The following is a 21,007-nucleotide window of genomic DNA, read 5'->3' as shown; positions in this document are numbered from 1 at the left end:
GTCTTTTAAAACCAGATCCTGCTGCTCCAAATCCTCCAGCCGCCTCCCCTCACCCCCTGGTGAAAGTCCCCATTTCTTTTTCTTCTCTACGGCCTCCTTTCTACTCTGAAATCAGAACAGAGATAAGATTATTTCTCACTCTAATACCGCTCTGACATTTCATAAATCTATGTCCTAGACAACTGGAAAGGGCTATATTTAACCTTGCATCTTGTAGCTTTTAATGGAGGGACTTGCTGAAGGCTCTGCCTTCTAACGCCACAGGAGACCTGAGGCTTGTCTTTATTCTCTGCTAGCCTAGCCAGCAACCTGGAAGACCAGAGCAGCTTCATTTTCCAGCCAGATGGTCATCCCTCCATCCTCAAGCATCCACCATCCCCTCTGTCCCTAGGTGAAGAAGGTCCCTTCTCACTTTCTAAAATGTGCCCCTTGGCTTTCTTATCTGCCGGTACTGTCATTGACACCCCCCCCCAGCTAATATAAATGGGGTAACTGGTGAGCACAGGGTAGAATAGACAGCCTGAAGGTATAGGCTGGGAGCCGGACTGGGAAACAGAGCCAGGAACAAAGAAAATGTATTGTCAGGGGTCTGGTTATGCCATAAGACAGGGAAGAGAGTGATGCCAAGTAAGGCGTGGCAGGCTTGGTACCAGAAGCATTGTGGATATTGCCTGATGTGACCGTCACGACAATCCTGTGAACAAGGTATTGGGCTTCCCCACATTCCACTCCAGTGAGGAGGCTTGGGCTAAAAGGACTTCAGTGACTTGCTCAAAGTCATATCTGTCGAGAAAATGGCAGCGGGGGTCAAACCCAAGACTGTCAACCTCCAAAGTCTAGTTACTTTGCCCAGACCGAGACTACCCGTGATTGAATTGGTCCTGCCCTTTGGAGCATTTCTTATGGTTGCTCCCTGCTGGAGCCCTGGGCAGACTCTTGCCACGCTGCCAGTCATCCTGGCCTAGGCCCACCTCAATTTCTGCCCCAAGCCAAGGAGTCGAGCCTGGGAGTTGAGTTTTCTTGTTGTTGTTGTTGTTGTTTCGTAGTTAGTTTTGTTAGTTTTGTTTGTTGGGAAGGAGTCTCACTGTATAACCCAGACTGGCCTCATGGTGTGGGGCATCATGCCTGGCCGATTCCCTGCTCTCAGGCCCTGGGGCTGCCTTTTCTCCCACTCTTCTCGTCTGCTTTGCTGATAATAGCTTCCAGGACCACTAGTAAAGCGGTAAGCTGTATTCTCCATTTCTGCCTCCACACTGCTAACACGAATGCTTTCTGTGGCCTGGGACAAACTTGATCGTCCATGTTGTCCCAATTTCCCCAGCTGCAATGTGGGATGGGGGAGATGCTCTAAGAGCACTTCCAGTTCTGAGTCTGCGACGCCCAGGGTCCTGTCCCCTGGCCAGCCCTCCTCCTGATGCCTTCTTAGAGGTGTTGGGATAAAGGGCACGCCACCGCTGCAGGTTTGGGAATCTTTGCTGAGCCAAGGGATGGCTCCCGAGCCAATCCACAAAGCAGCAACTCGGGGATAACAGCCCCATGTGCACGCCATTCTCTTGTTTACCAACTTTTGACAGTGGGCTGTGTGGGGGTGGGGGGAGGGGGGTGGGGGTGGGGGCTTCCGAGGTGAGTTTCATGGTACACAGTACTGCTGTAAGGAACACTGAATTACATGGTGAGAAAATGATCCTCTCTCCCACTTGCTGATTACCTTAAGGAGAAAGTCTCAGTGTGGTCCTATTCTTCGACCTCTATAATGCTTGCTAATCTTCTGCTCTAACAAAGCTAGACCTGCCTCAGGCTCAACTGCGGGGACAGGCGACAGCATCTACTCAGAATTTTAATTGCGGTGCTCTGTTTCCATTGCATTGCTTTTTACAGTCGCTTTCTAATTATGGCAAGTGATACTTCTTGGCTTTCTGTTTTTATGTTGCTTGATTCTGTGTTTGTTTGGGCAATTCTGGGGATCAAAGCAGGACCTAGCGTGTGCATGCAGTCCGTCACCGACACATATCTCCAACCCTTTGCTGCTGCCGTTGTTTGGGGGAGGTTGCCATTTTACATTTCTTTTGATATAAATTGATCATTGTTATTTTATAATTTTTGAGCAGGGAAAATGTAGATTTGTTAAGGAAAAACAGAAAGAATCCTTAAGCGTGGGAGGGGTTCCAAGAGAGAAATACCGTATTTACTTACTTATTTATTTAGTTTTTTTTGAGACAGGGTCTCATTATGTAACTCTGGCAGGCCTGGAACTTGCTGTGTAGATAAGGCTGGCCTCAAACTCACAAAGATCCACCCCACTCTGCTTACCCTATTTATTTCTTGGGGAAGTTTTATGTATATCAGGCTGAGCTTCAAACTTGCTATGTAGACAAAAAAAAGACCTGAATTCCTGATCTCCTGCCTCTACCTCCTGAATATTGGGATTTTATGTACTACCATACCCAGCTCTATATAAATGTATTTAAATATATATATATATATATATATTGTGTGTGTGTGTGTGTGTGTGTGTGTGTGTGTGTGTGTGTGTGTGTGTGTGTGTATGCACTTAGGGCTGGAGAGATTGCTCAGTGCCTTAGTGATCAGCATGCAAACGTGAGGACTAGAGTTTGGATCCTCGAATCCATGGACATGTTAGAAGGGTGGTGTCCCACATATAACTGTAGTCTCAGAAGGCAGAGACAGGGTTCCCCAGAGCAAGCTAGTTGGCAAGACTATCGAGATTGTTGAGCTCTAGGCTTGATTGAGAGACCTTGCCTCAACAAATAAGGTGGAAAATTGATCAAAGATGATTCCTAACGTTGACCTCAAGTCCCATGTGCACACACACACTAATATGTGTGTAACCCCCCCCACACACACACCCCTACACAGGCATAAACACATGAAAATGAAAAAGGACATTCAAAAATTTTCAGCCAGGCATGGTGGCGCACGCCTTTAATCCCAGTATTCAGGAGGCAGAGGCAGGCGGATCTCTGTGAGTTCGAGGCCAGCCTGGTCTACAAAGCAAGTTCTAGGACAGCCAGGGCTATAGAGAGAGATTCTGTCAAAAAAAATAAATAGTAAATACATATTTTTAAGTTTTCAAAACATATAAAAAACATTTAGAGGAAAAAGACCAAGTGAATAGTAAACCACTGTTGCCAAAATTTGTGGCAATGGAAACAAAATGCCTGCAGCTTGACCCATAGTGGAATGTGCTATTTGGACATTTCTCGAGTACCAAGCTGTAGAAGGCCTTGCAAGACGTTCCTCTATTGTCCTAGACTTTATTGTCCCCATTCCCTCTAATCCTAGACTCTTTCGTGGATCCTAGTATGCTCTTCCCTGTCTGAAATGTCTCTCACACATCCCTATCATCCTATCAAACGTCAGCTCACCCTTCAAGGCTCAGTTTAAGCGGCTCCTCCCCTAGGGAGCCTTCTTTTAAATGTCCAGGTTGAGTTCTGCGCCCAGGCGTGGCCACACCTCTGCCGCAGCCTGTCTCACATCGCCAGGACTCATTTGTTTGCAGACCTAAGTCTCCTGCCCTTTGGGTTCCAAAAACATTTCCTAAGGAAAACTCGGAGGGTGGGGGCGAGGATAAAAATGTAACTGCAAGTGAAGCCTGTGACAGTGACTGGGCCCTGGGGACTGTCTGGCTCCTGGGATCATCTGGAATGGAGACTTCCCAGATTCAGAGCCAACGCTCACGCAGGCCACAAATCCAGTCTAGGGCCTGCTTTTGAGGCTGCGTTACAGGTTATGTGTGGGAAGATTATTGGGGTGTCTTTGGGACTTGCTGTCTGAAGTCAGAGGAAAGCAGAACTGGTTGGAGGGAGAAGTGGACAGGGATAGCATTTTAGTGACCAGCTCAGCCAACCACTTGGGGCTCTGGTGCTGGGAAGTCACAGGTGTTCCCAGTTCGGGCGAGTCATTCCTTAGGTGAAAATTGTCCTCATGAATGTAGCAAATGTCTCCATGGATGGAGCAGATGGAGTGTAGCCCTGGGCCAGGTAACTCTGTCTGAAGAGGGGACTTTGCAGTTCCCAGGGAAGGCTATTATCAATTTGCAGCAGCCTCGCTGGCCAAGGGAATAAGTAAGGGCCAGTCATGCCAGTGAATCGCAGTGGCCACCACCCTAGGGCTGCCGTGCTGAGCAAGCAGTAGGAAGAAAAGAACAGTGGTTTGGAGTACAGACGTGGCCATCAAGAATTGGTAGCTGGCTAAGCCTGGTGGTGCAAGCCATAATCCCAATTACTGGAGAGGCTGAGGCAGGAGGGTCACAAATCCAGAACCAGTCAAGGCCACAGAGAGAGTTCAAGTCCTTCCTGAGCAAAAGAGTAAGACCCGACTCAAACATAACAAGTCACAAATGGCCCAGGACCAGCCATGGGGCACTTGCCTACCATGCATTGTTGTGGGACGGTCTATATGTCAAATTGCTCTGATTGGTCAATAAATAAAACACTGGTTGGCCAGTGGCCAGGCAGGAAGTAGGTGGGACAAGGAGAGAGGAGAATTCTGGGAAGCAGAAGGCTGAGGCAGAGAGACACTGCAGCTGCCGCCATGACCAGCAGCATGTGAAGATGCCGGTAAGCCACCAGCCACGTGGCAAGGTATACATTTATGGAAATGGATTAATTTAAGCTATAAGAACAGTTAGCAAGAAGCCTGCCACGGCCATACAGTTTGTATGCAATATAAGTCTCTGTGTTTACTTGGTTGGGTCTGAGCGGCTGTGGGACTGGCAGGTGACAAAGATTTGTGCTGACTGTGGGCAAGGCAGGAAAACCCTAGCAACAATGCATGGCATGAGGCAGTGAGGTCAACCCAATGCTAAAACCACCTCCCCAGCAGCAACAACCAAAGCACACGGTGGCAGGGCCTAGTAACCCTGGGTATGAAATCCCAGTCCCTGTGCCTAGAGGATATGGAGACAAGAAAGTCACAAGGAGCTTCTGGTATAATTGGGGCAAAAAATATTTAAAGGGACTATTGAGAGGCATGTGCTAAGTGCTCCCCTTGTGCTGTGTACCAAAAGACCCAGCTGCCTGATCACTTTGTTCTCGCTTCTCTCCTGGAGCCCTTATTATCTGGGTCTTCCCTTAAAGCATGATTAGTGGCCTCGTCCACGCAGGTGAAGACTGAGATGCAGAGATGTGCTTCAGTCCTCACTGCAGGTCAGATTTCCCCCAAGCTGGGACGCCTCCAGCACAGTGTACTGTCACAGCCTGTGCCCTCTCCCCAGCACCGCCTGCCCCCTCAAAGACACATGCAGTCCTCTGCAGTCTGCAAAGTGCTTATTATGTATATTTCATCTTGACACGAGCCTGCGAGATAGCAAAATAACGGTGTCAGAAGAAAGCTGTTCTCTACCTTTGTTTTCTTAACCTGCCTGATGCGCAGTTCAGAAATAGATGTATTCAGATCATATTTCGATCAGTGACATTCTTCTTTAGTCTGCTTTTCTTTTTCCTACACATTCTTAACCACCTGTGAAATTCTTCCATTGCATTCATCTGTTCTTCCATATCTTGTCTCAAAAGTGAGAAAATTGTCATCAAAATCAAGTTACTTCCTTTGAAACTGTGAGGGGAGAAATAGAGGTTTCATAATTTTTCAGCCTTCCCCAAAAGCAGATGTTCTTGGTTTGAAACATGAAAAATATATGAGATCAAGAATACATCTGATTTTATGTGTGATTAGTACTCTGTGAGAGCTTTCTCTTTTTTCTTATTTTTTTTTTTTACATTTTTTTTATTTGATGGAGGTTGGGGACGCCATGATGCGCATGTAAAAGACAAAGAGCAAATTGTGGGTGTCAGTTCTCTCCTTTCATTGTGTGGGCTCTGAGGATCGAACTGAGGTCATCAGACTTGGTTGCAAGGGCCTTTACTGGCTGACCCACGTCACCTGCCCAGGAGAACCTTCTTGTTGAGGGGGTGGTGCTACCCTTAGAGGACACCTTTGAGGGAGGCCCTTTGAGGAGCTAGGGCTCTCTCAGTTCCTTCTCCACCACCACTAGACTGCTCTCTCCTCCTCTCCTGAATCCAGCCTTCTCTTCAGACAGGCCAAGTCTATGTCTTTCTCTTCATTCCCTGTCCGACAAATTCCTCAGCCCGTCCGTCTCCTCCCCTCAAATGCCGGGGAACATAAGTTTTGAGGTGGAACAAAGAGAATTCGTCCATCTCTTCCAGTGGGTTTCATTGTCGTGTGCCTGGTCTCAGAGTTTATCTAAAGCAAAGCTTTCCTCTAGAGTTTCCCTGGCAGACAAACCACACTAGCAGTGGGTCTGTGTCCCCAGGAGAACCGTCTTCATGTGTCCCCAGCAGAAACAAATGCACACGTTCCCTTCTGTGGCCCTGCCTGAATTTCACATGACTTCATTTCCCACCCCTGTCACAGGACCCTAATTGAAATTTCCTTTCTCGTTGGAACTCCCCAAATCCTCTGCCATCCTCTTGGTTAAGCAGGGTGGAGGGCTCCTTTCCTTTCCTTCCTTGTAGGGAGGCGGCAGTAAGTAACGGGGGCCAAGGTGGAGATCAAGAGACAGCGTTGCCTTTAAAGATTAGCAAAGAAAAGAAAGGATCCTAATCAAGGATCCTAATCAGAATGTCGTTTTCAAAGCGTTGAAACATGAACTCATTCAAAAATATATTGTGGTCAGATGTCAAAGACTTGCTTAACTTACTGATGAAGGAGTCAGTATCGTGGTAAAGCTGCTTTGAAAAACTGCACTTAGGCTGGGAAGACGGCGCAGTGGGTAAGTTACTTACCATGCGAGTGTGAGGACCTGAGTTAGACTCCCCAGCACCCACATAAATGGCAGCTAGGTGTGGCAGCCTATCTAAAAACACCAGAGCAAGCCAAGCGGTAGTGGTGCACACCTTTAATCCCAGCACTCTGGAGACAGAGCCAGGAGGATCTCTGTGAGTTCGAGGCCAGCCTGGTCTACAGAGTGAGTTCCAAGAAAGGTACCAACTCCACAGAGAAACCCTGTCTCAGAAAAACAAACAAACAAACAAACAAAACAGCAGAGCAAGCTGACTAGCTAGATTAGCAAAATTGTTGAGCTCTAGGTTCACAGAAAGACCCTGCCTCAATATAGAAAGTGGAGAGAGATCAAGGAAGACACCCCAGTTCAACCACTGGCTCCCACACACATGCATACACATATGTATATATTCACGCCCACGCATGTGAACATGCACACCCATGCACTGCAAAAAAGAAAGACATGAGAGTTAAACATAGAATTATCTCAAAAAGGGACTGGAGAGAGATGGCTCAGTGGTTAAGAGCACTCCCATTTCCAGCACCCACAGAGTGGCTCACAGCCATCTGTAACTCCAGTTCCAGGGGTTCAGTGCTCCTTTTGGCATCTGTGGGCACTGCACACAAGTGGTGCACAGATATACATGGAGGTAAAACACCCCTATATTAAAAATCTGCCGGGCGGTGGTGGTGCACGCCTTTAATCCCAGCACTCGGGAGGCAGAGCCAGGCGGATCTCTGTGAGTTCGAGGCCAGCCTGGACTTCTCTTTGAGTTTGAGGCCAGCCTGGACTACCAAGTGAGTCCCAGGAAAGGCACAAAGCTACACAGAGAAACCCTGTCTAGAAAAAAAAAACCAAACAAACAAAAAAAAATCTTTAAAGTTAATTTAGAATTACCACATAACCTGGAAGTTGCACTTGCAGGTACACACACCAAAGAATTAAAAACACTTGAGCAGATAGATACCTGTGCATGAATATTCATTGCAGCAGTGTTCATATGGGAAAGTTCAAAACAACCCAAATGTCCATCGGTATTTGAAGAGATAAAAGAATGTGCTCTATGCATAAAATGGAATATTATTTGGCCATAAAATGAAGTCCTAACACATGCTATAATGTGGATAAGTCTTGACATGATGTTAAGTGAAAGAAGCAAGACACAAAGAACCAACTCTGTGTAATTCCATTTACATGAAGAATCTTGAATAGGCAGATCCATAGGGGAGGAGATTAGAAATTACCTGGGCCTAGGAAAAGGTAAGAATGGGAAATCACTGCTCTTTTAAAAAGCAGATATTTGTTTATTTAGTGTGTGTCTTGTGGGGGGTGCACACATGCATGTATATGTATGTATGTGCACATGTGGAAACCAGAGAACAACCTATGGGGGTCAGTTCTCTTCTCCATTGTGGGTTCTAGGGTCAAATTGAGGTCATTAGGCTTGGAGCAGGAGCCTTAACCACTGAGTAAACTCCCAGGTATGGAAATTGCTGCTTGATAGATACATCATTTCAGTCTGAGATGATAAAACAAGTAGATATAGATAGTGCTGATCATTTTACAGCATTGTGAATATAATTAATAACATTGAATTCTGCACTCGGAAATACTTTAAAAAGAGGGGCTAGAGAGATGGCTCCACAGTTAAGGGGCCGTACTGCTCTTGCAGAGGACCTGAGTTGGTTCCCAGCTCCCACAATGGCCTGTGATTCCAGCTCCAGAGGGATGTGACACCTCTGGCCTCCATGAGCAGCTGCACTCACATGCACAGACCCACACAGACAAATCCCACTTGGTGGTTTGCAACTACCCAGAAATCCAGTTCCAGCGGATCTGATACATGTAGGCAAAACACATTTTTTAAAAAGAAGAAAATGAATACATATAATTATTTTTTTAAAAAAAGCTAGGATGTAGCTAAGTGGTAGAAGTCATGCCTAGTACCTCAAACACAAAATATTTTCAGAAATAGATATGAAAATCTTCAAAAGAAAATTGAGCAGGGCAGTGGTGTTGCACACCTTTAACCCCAGCACTCAGGAGGCAGAGGCAGGTGGAATTCTGTGAGTTCAAGGTTAGCCTGGTCTACAGACTGAGTTCCAGGACAGCCAGAACTGTTTCACAGAGAAATCTTGTCTCAAACAAAACAAAACAACAACAACAAAAAAAAGAAAATTGAAGTAAGATTAAATGGGTTGTTCATGAGGTATTATAACTATAATTTTGGGGACCGCTTTTCCTGATGAACAGAATTAATTTTAGTTGCTATCAGACAAAAGTCATTTGCAGCTTATCATTCTCCCACAAATCAAAGTAGAGCTTCAGAATCTGGGCCTAAAGCAATAATGACTAATAGTCTAGTGTCCTGTGGATGGTGTTCTCATCTTTACCTGAAAGGCTACTCAGTGATCTTTTCTGCCTTGTTCTCAAACTTTACACGGTTTTTACTTCTTTCTCCTTCCTTCCTTCCTTCCTCCTTTCTTTCTTTTTCTTCCTTCCTTCCTTCCTTCCTTCTTTCCTTCTTTCTTTCTTTCTTTCTTTCTTTCTTTCTTTCTTTCTTTCTTTCTTTCTTTCTTTCTTTCTTTCTTTCTTTCTTTCTTCTTTCTCTTTCCTTCCTTCCTTCCTTCCTTCCTTCCTTCCTTCCTTCCTTCCTTCCTTCCTTTCTTCCTTCCTTCCTTCTACTAAGCTCCCCCATATTCCAGGCTAGCCTCCAACTTCATTGGTAGCCAAGGATGACCTTGAACTCTGCAGTGCTGGAATTACAGGTATGCACCAGCACACCCAGTTTGTGGAGTACTAAGGATCCAACCCAAGGCATCCTACGTTCTAGACAGGCACTCTACCAACCAAGCTACATGCATAGCTTACATTGTTTTTCTCAGTACCTTAAATAATGCATGACAAAGAGCAATTCCCATGTGAGTGTCTTCATGAAAGAGCCTTTTGACTTCAGCTTCAAGACTGATTCTCATGGCTATTAGCATCTTGATGACATCTTCTGGTACCATATTTCATATCCATATGTGTCCATACTGAGCATGACAACCAGACTGACTTTTCAAAGTGCTCTTTTCCATATCTACTCAGATTTCCTAGGACAGCTTCCAGAAGCATCTGGACTCTGGCTAGAATTTGGAAAAGTATTCTCAAGTATCCTTTTCCTTGGTATCAGCCAGAATATGTCTCTCGGGCCGTGGCTGAGCCCGTCCTGACTGCATCCCTGCTTACAGATGTTTCCACTGAATGCCCTTGGCTGTCTGGTCTTTCAACCTCCCTGGCCCATGGCAGTGTCTCCTGAATTTCAGTCATCCATGCACAGGAACCACACATTTCATTCACTATCTGTACTGTTTCCTTTTTCTGCTTTTGTCTGTTTTTGTTTTGCTTTTCCCCACCTTGAAATAGCATCTTGCTGTAAAATATCCCTGACTCTTCTAGAGCTCACTATGTAGACCAAACTAGCCTTGAACTCACCACACCCCTGCCCAAGTCTGGAATGATAGCCATGTGCCGTCATTCCCCGCTTATCTCTACTGTTTTCTAACTTCAAAAACACCTCCTTCTTAAAAAATGTTTTAACTTCTCAAAAGTGCGTTAATATGCTGCAGTTAATATGCTAAAGAAAAAGTTCACTAGCACACCGCCAAGACACCTCCATTTCCTGCTTGATTCTTTTCTTTAAATTGTTGTTCTTTGACAATTTCATATGTGTGTAGATACTGAGTTTTGAGCGCTTTCTCTCCCCATTCCCCTCTGCCATTCCCCCACCAGCACTGGGGAAAATGGCAGCTCCACAGGCACTCAGTGAGAAGCAGGGCTTTGTGAACCCTTCCGGACAGCAGGACTGTTTGGAGCCTTTGGCCTCACGTGAAGACGGTGACAGTCTTTGGGTCCTTCTAGCACTCAGCTTCAGGACTTATTGGCTGACTGTTTCTTACACACCCCACCACAGTGTTGATGGGAATTGAACCCAGGCCCTCTGCAAGAGCAGCAGGTGCTCTTAACTGCTGAGCCATCTCTGCAGCCCCAATTTTTGTCCATATTTAAATTGTGTGATTTGGGGGTTTTCTTTTTTATTTTGCTGGTACACTGAGGACATTAACCTCTAGTCGGATACATAGTTTGTGAATATTTTCTCCCACTCTGTGTTTTGCCTCTTTGTGTTACCTACTTTGCTATGCAGATTCTTTTTTATTTGACATAATCTCATTTGCCATACTTTTTTTGAGATTTTATTTATCTTTTTTCTTTTATGTACACGGTCATTTTGCCTGCATGTATGTCTGTGCACCACATGTGTGCAGTGCTGGCAGGGGCCAGAAGAGGGCATTGGATCCCTCTGGGACTGGAGTTACAGATGGATGTTAGCTACCCTGTATTTTATGTGCCTGAGTGTAGCTGAAGTTTTCCTGTGTCCTGCCCAGTCCGTAGATGCTCAGACCCAAGTAAACACACAGAGGCTTATATAAATTAAAACTGTTCAGCCATTAGCTCAGGCTAACTACTCAGTAGTTCTTACATTTAAACTCAGTCCATTTTTGTTAATCTATATGTCGCCACATGTTCCATGTGCCATAACATGCTGCTCTCTGGACGGCAGGCTGGCATCTCCTCACTCAGCCTTCCTCTTCCCAGAATTCTCGTCTGCTTATCCCACTTTACTTCCTGCCTGGTTACTGGCCAATCAGCATTTTATTTATCAACCAATCAGAGCAACACATATTCACAGCATACAAAACATCCCATAGCACCTGCGTGTTTTGCCTGCATGTATATGTATGTGCACCACATGCATGCCTGGTGTCCACAAAGGTCAGAAGAGGGAATAAGATCCCTTGGAGCTGGTGTTATTGATGGTTGTAAACTTCCTTGCTGGGAACTGTACCTGGGTCCTCTGTAAGAACAATCGAGCTCTGAACTGCTGAGCTGTCTCTCCAGCCCCTTCTTTCGAGTCTTGAGCTAAGTTCGAAGCTCAGTTCTTAGGTCAACACACAGCCAGGCTCCCCAACCAGTTCTACTTACTGATGTTTCAAAAGTAAAAGGGGAGCGTTTCTTTCTGCTCGTTGTTTTAGCATGGAAACATGGGAGGGCATCTGCCAGTGTTCCTTCAAATACTCGTGAGTTGGCTCTCCCTCTAATGTTCCTTCAGCCTGAGTTCTAGCCTTTTTCTGGACCATTTCTCCATTTTTCTTAGAGTTGATTGCCAGGGAAGGCTTCTCGCCTTCAGATGTGGGACTCTGGCCTGCTCCCTTCTTGTCAGTAGCAAGGTTTTCTCCATCTAATGCAAAGACATTTACAAGGCTCCTCCAGCGTTCCTGGCTCTGTGAGATAGGCAGCATTATTTCTTCTGCCCAGCAGACTAGGATAGGTAGGTGAGAAAGCCTGCTTAGTCCTTCTTCCAAAGTCCAGAATATTCTGTGGGGTTGTTTATCTGCCCCAACACCCCTTGGTTACATTTGGATACATGGTGACAACCAAGTCACCCTACTCCTAGAAGTGGGCAGTGAACATTCTTATGCATTTATCTGCGCACCCATGTAAGTATTCTCCTACTGTAACTTTATGAAAGTGCAGCTATTAGATCTAATAGGGCATGAGTAATTACATTGGCTAAGCACCAAAATATTGCCCTCAGAAAGGCCCTGGGGGTGCAGCTTGGGGATAGATACTAGCCTACCATGCACAAGGCCCTGAGCTCAATCACCAGTGACAAGATAAAAGGTACACTCTCTCTTTCACACATATTCATGCTACAGAAGCTGTCGTGCGAGTAGACGGTATCAAATACACCATGAATATTCATGATGGCATTGTGCAGTTTTTGTTGGCTTGGTTTTTTTGAGACAAAGTTTCCTTATGTATCACAGACTGGCCTTGAACTCACAGCAATCCTCCTGTCTTAGCCTCTCAAGTGATGGGGTTACTAGTGTGCACCACCATGCCCAGTTATGACAGCATTGGTATTTTTTGTATGTGTGTAATATAGGTATATGTACATGCAGACATATGTGCATGTAATGGTGTGTGTGTGTGTGTGTGTGTGTGTGTGTGTATAGGTGTGTGTGCACAAATACACATGGGGGCCAGAGGTTGATGTTGAATGTTCTCCTCTATTGTTCTCTGCATTATTTTTAAAGACAGGGTATCTTCCTGAGTCTAGAGCTCACCACCTGGCTAGTTCTGGATGGCTAGAAAATTGTGGAGATCTGCCCATCTCCATACCACCTTCCTTCAGCACTGGGAATACAGTCATGCCACTACACCTGGCTTTTTACAGTGGTCCTGGGGGTTCAAACTCAAGACCTTATGCTTTCACAGCAGGTACATTAAGCCAGCTCCCCAGCCCCCAATATTGCTTTTAGAATAAAGAGGGGAGGGAGAGGAGGGGAGGAGAGAGAGAACAGAAGATTAAATAAAATTGGATGTTCCAACAGTGGGATACTACACAGCACCAGCTTGCCTGAACAAGTACAACCTCTATCAGCATGGATATGTCTTCCAAATATGCCATGAAGCAAAGGAAGTAAACTGCAATGGGATATGTACAATTTGAGGTGGTTCAGAATATACAAAGCAACATGGAATAGCTTCTAATTTGTGAGCACACACACACAGAACCTTTTTAAGTATGCGTGGGGGACAGAGACATCCCGTTCAGGATAGCAGTTCCTCTGTGCAGCTGGGGGCTCCAGAAGCTTCAGCTAGGGCCAATGTGGGGAAATGAATTTGTTTCAAATACTTTTGCATGGCTTCAAATAGCTCAGCATCTAAAATGAGAGGACAAGAAAAACAAGGCAGAGGTTGTTTCTGCTGCCCCCCCCTTTTTTTCTTGATTAGGAAACTGAGGCACAGGTTCACCGACATTCGGTACCTTGGGGCAGTAGATAATTTTCACAGGAAGAGGCCTTACTCTGGCTTACTGAGCCTGCTCCCCCAGACACTGGAATAAGCCCTTGGGATGGATGGTTTGGATGACATAATTCTTACCTTGTGGATCTTCCTGATCCACAAGGATGGTGGCTCCTGAGTTTTACCACTGTCACCGTCATACTGGAGCCTGTCAGCCCATCGGGGAGCTCTGAGTATGTTGAGCCAAATGTGAAGAGTGCTTGGGGCAAGTGTTTGATCCAACCTCAGATGTGGCCACACCTTTTGCTGTGAGTTTACCACTGAAGCATGGCACAGTGAAGCAGGAGAATTCCACCAGTTCCTAGGACCAGACTTTGGCCACTATGCCTCTTGCAAGCAGTGTTGCTTAATTAAGTGACAGGATGGAGCCATCAGGCCTTATCAGTACCACTTGGTCTAAAGCAGAAACCAGGATGGGTGGGGAAGGCTGTCTCTCAGTGCTTGGCCCCCGTTACCATGGCCCCTGTTGCCATGGTTCCCAAGCAGCTTCACTTATGATTTCCCTCAACCACTTGCTTATGGCACCCATCAAGCAAGCAGGCCCTAGAAAACTGCTCGTGCAGACCAGGAAGAAAGCCGATAACGGAAAAGGTGAGCGAGTAAGGGAAATAATTAAGCAAACACATAGAAAGTGGAGGTGGACGGAATCTGGTGGGAGGCCCAGAAACAGTCTGTTTTTTTTATTTTTCTAATCTTTTTGAGATGTAATGTGCTGAAGTGGCTGGGTCAGAATTTGCTGAGAAGTTCCCGTTATGTAGCTACCATTGGCACAGGTACAGCAACTCCATGACCTGGATTTCCAAAAAAAAGTCCTAGTTTTAAGGATTCTATTCTCTTTGTCAGACCAAGAATCCTGATTTTTGATTCAGAAAATAAGGTCACTGTAGTTACAGTGGCTCTCCAAGTCATCCAGGAAAGCCTGATTTAGAATCCCTCCACTGCCTGGTTGGCAGGGAGTCCCCACAGGACCGGCCTCCAGGCCCTAAAGGCCTGAGTGAAGTGGCCTCTTATTCAGACAAGAAAGATCAAAATGCTATGACTTCACACCGCTTTCTTGAGCTCTGGAGTTCTCCAAGGAGACAGAGCCGGAGTGGCATGACATTGTGACCCCCTCAGAGCTGGATTTCAGTGCGTGCTGCCTTAACTCTCATCAATGTAGGCAATATTCTGAGCCTTGCTTTCCTCCCTGTAAAATGAGAACAAATAGAGACCGTGTCAGGGTTATTCTGAGCATCAGCTGAGGTATTTGCTACCTTTAAAGGGCAGCGAAAATGTTAGCTGTTAACATTCACTCCTTGAGTCAGGCTCGGAGGCTCATGTCTGTAATCCCTGGACCCAGGGGGCTGAAGCAGGAGGATTGCCAAGAGTTCAAATCTAGGCTAAGCTCTATAGTGAGTTCCAAGTGATATAGTGAGCTGCAGAGTGATACCTTGTCTCCAAAAGAAAAAAAAAAACTCACTCCATTTAACAAATAAAATTTAACAAATAAATGTGTTCTCTATGCTAGGCAGGAGGCCAAGCCTGGGGACATGAACGTGAGCAAAAATCAGACAAGGTCCTTGCTGGTATGACAATTTCGAATCAGAGGGGTAGGCAGACTTTGGTCAAAAACTCACCTCATGCAAAGTCCAAGCAGAAGAGAAATATGGCAGAAAAATGTGGAACTCTCTATATAGGTTTAAAGATCCTGCCTACCTCTGCCTATAGAGTGCTGAAATTAAAGGTGTGCACCACCATGGTCAGCCTGAATGTTTTTGTGTTTATTTTATTCTCGATTTTTCGGTTAGCGTACGAAGAAGTTGTTAGGTTGTGAAATGCTCGTATGTGTCATTCATTATACTTTGTTCTCAGTCACTCCCTTCCCCAGTGCCCCCCCCCCATGTCTCCTGCATGTCTCCCTCTGGCTAGTTCCCTAAATTGACTGTTTTTGCTGGGGGCATGGCTAGTGTGAGTGGAGTGCTGGCTTCCTATAAACAAGCAGACAAACAAATGATTGCAGCTGCTGGGTAGAATCAGAAGGCAGGAAGAGAGGGCTTTGGGGACTTGTGCCCATGATGGCAGCTTACACCAAGTGATGGCAGTGCCATTGTGAGAAGTCATCAGATAGGTGTGGATTTTAGAAACAAGAATCAATGGAACTGAGGGACGGACGGATTGATTGAGGGGGTGTGAGGAACAGACAGTAGGTATCTTGACTGACTGTTACATGCATGACTTGGGTCGCGTGGAGTGGCAGCCAGTCCCAGAGCTGCTGAGGGTTTGTTTAAGGTTCTATATCCCTTGTGTAGAGCAGTGTGATGGCCCAAGTCCTTCAGTCCAGAAATCAGTTGCTAGACTGCATCGTCAATGACCAGTTAGCATTTTAAAGATTCGCCTTTGTGAAGAATACTAAAGCCACACAGCCACGGCTTTGTGGTGGATGCAGATTTCCCTTTAAAGGTAAATCCTTCGCTTCCAAGGTTTGAATGGAATATTACTTTAAAAATAGCATAGTTTTCATTCAAGGAGGCTGTGGAAAACATTCTTTAGTCTACGATCTCCTGGGGGCCAGTATATGTTCTTTGAATTGGATTCCTTTCAAACCTTTAGCCCGGGAGCTTTTGTTCTGAGAGACCAGAAGACAAGAGGGTCTGAAAGGGGAAGAGATGGTGAGGGCCAAGGACAAACTGGAGTCTCCTAACTGCAGGTGAGCATGCATTTGAGTTCCCAAGGGGACGTCCTACAAATGCTTTATTGTCACATTTGCAAGCTTCTGCTCCTCACTGTGTAGCTCCTTAAACCTTTCTTTTAAGCAGGGAGTGAGTGGGGTCCGAATAGGCACCCAAGGCCCCTTTATTTGCAAGAGTTTGTTTCATGTGCATTGAGAATGAATGCAATAAAAAAGGTGCTATTTTCCCACACCACTTGTCCCCCACTCTCGTCAAGGGGGCTTTCATTTCTCAATTCGTGCAGGCCCACCCTTCAGAAGCTTATTATCTGCTGACAATTGATGGGGATCTCTTGTCTTTTCTTCCTCTCTCAATTAGACTCTAAGGACTGAGATTCCCATCTGCCTCTGAGCAAACAAATCTCTTGTTACACCTACTTCCCAGGAGCTGGAGAGCTTTCCTCCTTTCTCCAACCTCTATAGCTCTCCTTTTCAGAATGCCTGGCCCTCTTAGCGATTTTTAACTGCAGGTGGCAATTAAATTGGTTTCCCAAAGTTGGACCAAGCCATCTTGCCCCCTGCATTTACCCCTTCCCAGGCAACCCTTGAACCAGAAAAGGAAAAAAAAAAATCATTTTCTGGCCTGCTATTTTTCTCTCCCTGAGCAGGGCCTATGTAAATATAAATGTGACACAGTCACTAGGCAGGACGCTTTTTCCCTAGCTAGGTCTCGCCGTCCGCCGTACATTGGGCTGGCTATGGTATCGACAAGGGCACGGTGCCCTGCCTCAACCCTTCTAGCATAGAGGTAGCTGGACATGCCAGAGGCCCCACCTGAGTGGAGCCAGGGGCCAACAAAAGGGAAACGGCTCTCCACTCACAGTCCTCGTAGGTTTTGAAAGTGGAAGAGAAGAAGAAAAAGGACAGAGAAGGAGGAATGAGAAAGAAGAAAGGAAGAGGGCTGTTTACCAGCGCACAAATAGAAAGAGCTCTGAAAATAGAGTCTGGTTGATTTTTCCTTTAATAGTCTGATTATAGAAACTATTCTAGTACATTATCTTAATGGATGAAATAATAATGTATTTTATCTATTTTTGTTCCTGTAGTTTGCACTGGGAAGCCCTCCCATTTGTTAACATTTCAAATAGTACTGGAAGATCTCAAAGGAAAAGGACAGGTCACAGTTGTTCCCCCCACACACACACTCTCACATCCTCCACACACTCCCCGGAGGCCAGCAACGGGAACAGTAACTTGTGTGGCATTACAGACCTGTTCCCTACACGTATAATCCTGTGTGTGCTTTGCATGGTCGAAGATGGCATTATACTACTGGCCCGTCCCTTGTCCCCGCTTCTTTGTGTCTTGTTGTTCAGGGTGTTGTTTCTGGAAATGCTGGGGTTACAGATGGACACTCCCACACCCTCTACTTGCTCCTCCCCCACTTTGTGGTACTAAGGGCTGAACCGAGGGCCTCACATATGCTAGGCGAGCACTGTGCACTCTACTGCTAAGGTATATCCCCAGCCCTCTATTTTTTGAGACAGAATGTCACTGAGTTACCCAACTGGTCTTGAATTCACTCTGTAGCTCAGGCTAGCCTGGAATTTTTTTTGATCCTCTTCAGCTTCCTGAGTAGCTAAGATTAGAGGCATGCACCACCATGCCATATCTTGCTCTCCCTCCCCCGACTCCACCTCAACCCCTGCTCTTTAATTTACTATTACCTTTGACATCTTCCTACTTCCTCCTCTTTATTTATTTCTTTTTCTGTGCTAGGGACCCAGGGCCTTGCATGTGCTAGGCAAGTGCTCTGCCGCTGACCTATAACCCAAGCCCTCATCCCATTGTGTGGATGCAGTATGAAGTATGGAACCATCCCATGTTGATGGGCATTTACTTAAAACAGAAGCTCCAGTGCCGTTCTAACCAAGAGAAATATTATGTGAACCACAAAAACAAGCCACATGGAACGTGGGATTTTCCAGTGATACTCCCATATTATACATACAGACGTGATATGCCACCTTTATTAAACCTGGAATACGCTTGTGCACAGGAGTTCCCTTTAGATGATCTCTTTTCTTCCATCCATCTACTTAGCGGTCTTGGCGGTGGTAGTGTCTGTTTCCAGTAATCATATTTCAGAAGTGAAAAGACCAGAGGCATAGCTCAGCAGTGGAGCCCTTGACCAATATGTGTGAAGCCCTGAGTTCTCCCCCTAGCACCATATAAAGTAAGAGGTGAGATTAATTTTAATGATTGCATTTTATTTAATCCAATAGATAAAAAAATAGGATCATATGCAATCAATATTGAGATTGTTAAGACATTGTACATTCTTAGTTGGATTTTGAAATCTAGTATATATTTTATAATTCCATCCATTTTCAAATGCTTAAGAGGTACATGTGGCTGGTGACAATGGTAATAGACAGTGCAGATGGAGCAGGCAGGGAAATCTCAAATGTCTCCTGAGCTGTGAGCCTCTGTGGTCCTCAGGAATGGATTAGGAAGTTAGATGCTGCCGGCCAGCGGGGGTGGCGCACACCTTTAATCCCAGCACTTGGGAGGCAGAGGCAGGAGGATCACTGTGAGTTCGAGGCCAGCCTGGTCTACAGGGTGAGTTCCAGGACACCCACCAAAACTACACAGAGAAACCCTGTCTCGAAAATACCAAAAAATAAAAAAATAAAAAAAAAAATTTAAAAAAAAAAGGAAGTTAGATGCTGTGACTTCTGGGCCCTCACTGGCCTCGAGTGAGCAAAGGTGCCCCAACCGAAAGGGTCCTCCTCTTCTCCATGAGCTCCAGTTCTGGGGGCCAGAGATGAGAAAAGGGCCTGCTAGCCTGGGGTGTTCTGAGGCCCCACACAGCTTCCCCTTTCTCCACCTTCAGAGGCGTCTCCCCTCACAGCTTCTTACAAGTTTCATTGTATTCAAGACCCGGTGTCGGTTTCCTTTTTTCAAAAGCGGAGTTGTGTGGCAACAGGGCTTTGAGGAAAGCCCTGGCTCTGAGGTCAGGGAGGGTGTGGTGGGAGGAACCCACATTGTGGCTTACTCAACTGTGAGATCTTAACTCGGGTGGCCCACAGCGACTGTGGTCCTGTGCAGCAGCAGTGACAGCCATGGCATCACAGCCTGGAGCATGGACTGGTGAGCAGGGGCACAGTTGCTGACTGTAAAGGGATGTGAGCTTGGGCTTTTGATACCTGATGGATGCTGGCAACGTGGAAGGAGACTACTAGTATCTGGAGACCCCCAGGAGATAGGACATCCAGCTTTGGCCCAGTCTGAGGCCACCAGGTCAGTTTTAGGAAGCATTTGGACTCTAGTAGCTTTGAGGACTGGCCCCCCTCCCCTGAGGTTGACAAGATGCTGAGAAATGGAATTATCCCTTGATACTTTCCCTGGGCAAAGGCGGTGGCCTGGTGCCCAGTGCTTGGTGATTTCCGAGCCTGCCCTCCCTAACTGGCCAGCTACCAGAACAGAGCCTGGGGCTAGCCAAGGTTCAGAGCAGCTTTGTTGCAGGAGAAAAGAATTTCCTGCCGTGGCAGCCTGGAAGGGAGCTCTCGGCCACCAGCACCGCCTGCAGTTTCCCCATGGCCTCCGAAGTGCCTAGGGTGGAGTACCAACATGCTTCTTTCATCCTCGCCGCCCCCCTTTGCCAGCTCTGCAGCCAGAGACTCTCAGTGGCAGCAGGCCCCTGAAGAGCCAGCCAGCAAGCTAGCTTCTTTCTTTCTGCCTGATCGTGCAAGCTGTAGCCTCCCAGCAAACCAAGCTGGGCTGGTAAAACGGGGCAATTTCACAGAAACTCAAAATGCAGCCATGATAGCGTGCTGGTTCCCAATATTCCTGCCCCTTCACCAGCTGGCCAAGACCCAGAAACCCTGTGGTACACACCTCCGTCCCAAATGTCTGTAGCACAGAGGCCGGTGGAGAGCCTGTCATGTCTGTGGGGAACTGCCCAGTAGTTGCCTCAGATGGATGGGCACATCCATGGATACGGATACATGCTTCCTTGATGTCCCATGGCCTGGATATCATTTTGGTTGTACCTCTCACTCTCAAAGTCCCCAAACTTAAACTTGTTATGTAGACACCTGGGCACCCACTAATCTCCTCCATTGAGAAAAGGTCCCAAAGTAAAACCAACGGGGGACTCCTGAGAGTAGGCTCAGAAAACAGTCTTGTGGCCCCGTATCTCCCCATATTATTACTTTGAGGCTCTTCTAGGCTGGAACACCCTACTTGAGAATCAAGAGCATGAGGGATGGCATTCAGCACACTTAGCTCAAGTCTTCAGCCTGTTGTCTCCTATATATTCTTAGCCAAAAGTCTTTTCATTTCCCCTCTGTAAAATGGGGTGAAAACACCTATCCAGGAGCGCAGTGAGAAACAAATCAGAACATGGAATAGATTGAATCCTATGAAATAGCCTAGAGCAATTTTCTGTGGTTCCATATAATATATAAAAAATTGCTTTATAAAGAAGAAAACACTATAATAAATAGTCCTAAATAAGTATTTTTATTCTTAAGAGATATAATTTCAAAGTCACAGAATATTGCTTTTTGAAGAAGCAACTAATCCTTTTTTTCATCAGCGTTACTCATCATACTGACAGAAGCCCCTTCTCTACGAACACGGGGGTGTGGGCATGCTCTGAAGCATTTGAGCTGGAGAAG

The 21,007-nt window shown here is 46.1% G+C and overlaps 1 protein-coding gene across 11 annotated transcripts in view; it reads left to right on the top strand.

The window, feature by feature from the left end:
* Window positions 1-21,007, top strand: part of Nhsl2 (NHS like 2) — a 254,154-nt gene that overhangs the window by 181,863 nt on the left and 51,284 nt on the right. For 2 of the 11 annotated variants that reach the window (XM_076561843.1, XM_076561837.1), the window contains exon 1: window positions 9,471-19,625. The exons of the other annotated variants lie outside the window; for them this stretch is intronic. The gene's annotated coding sequence lies outside the window, so the exon portion shown is untranslated. Of the gene's footprint in view, window positions 1-9,470; window positions 19,626-21,007 lie in introns of those variants that run through there. 11 annotated transcript variants of the gene reach the window in all.

Source organism: Peromyscus maniculatus, chromosome X (genome assembly GCF_049852395.1).
Source record: "Peromyscus maniculatus bairdii isolate BWxNUB_F1_BW_parent chromosome X, HU_Pman_BW_mat_3.1, whole genome shotgun sequence".
NCBI classification, from domain to species: Eukaryota; Metazoa; Chordata; class Mammalia; order Rodentia; family Cricetidae; genus Peromyscus; species Peromyscus maniculatus.
This window is presented reverse-complemented; position numbering and strand designations above follow the sequence as displayed.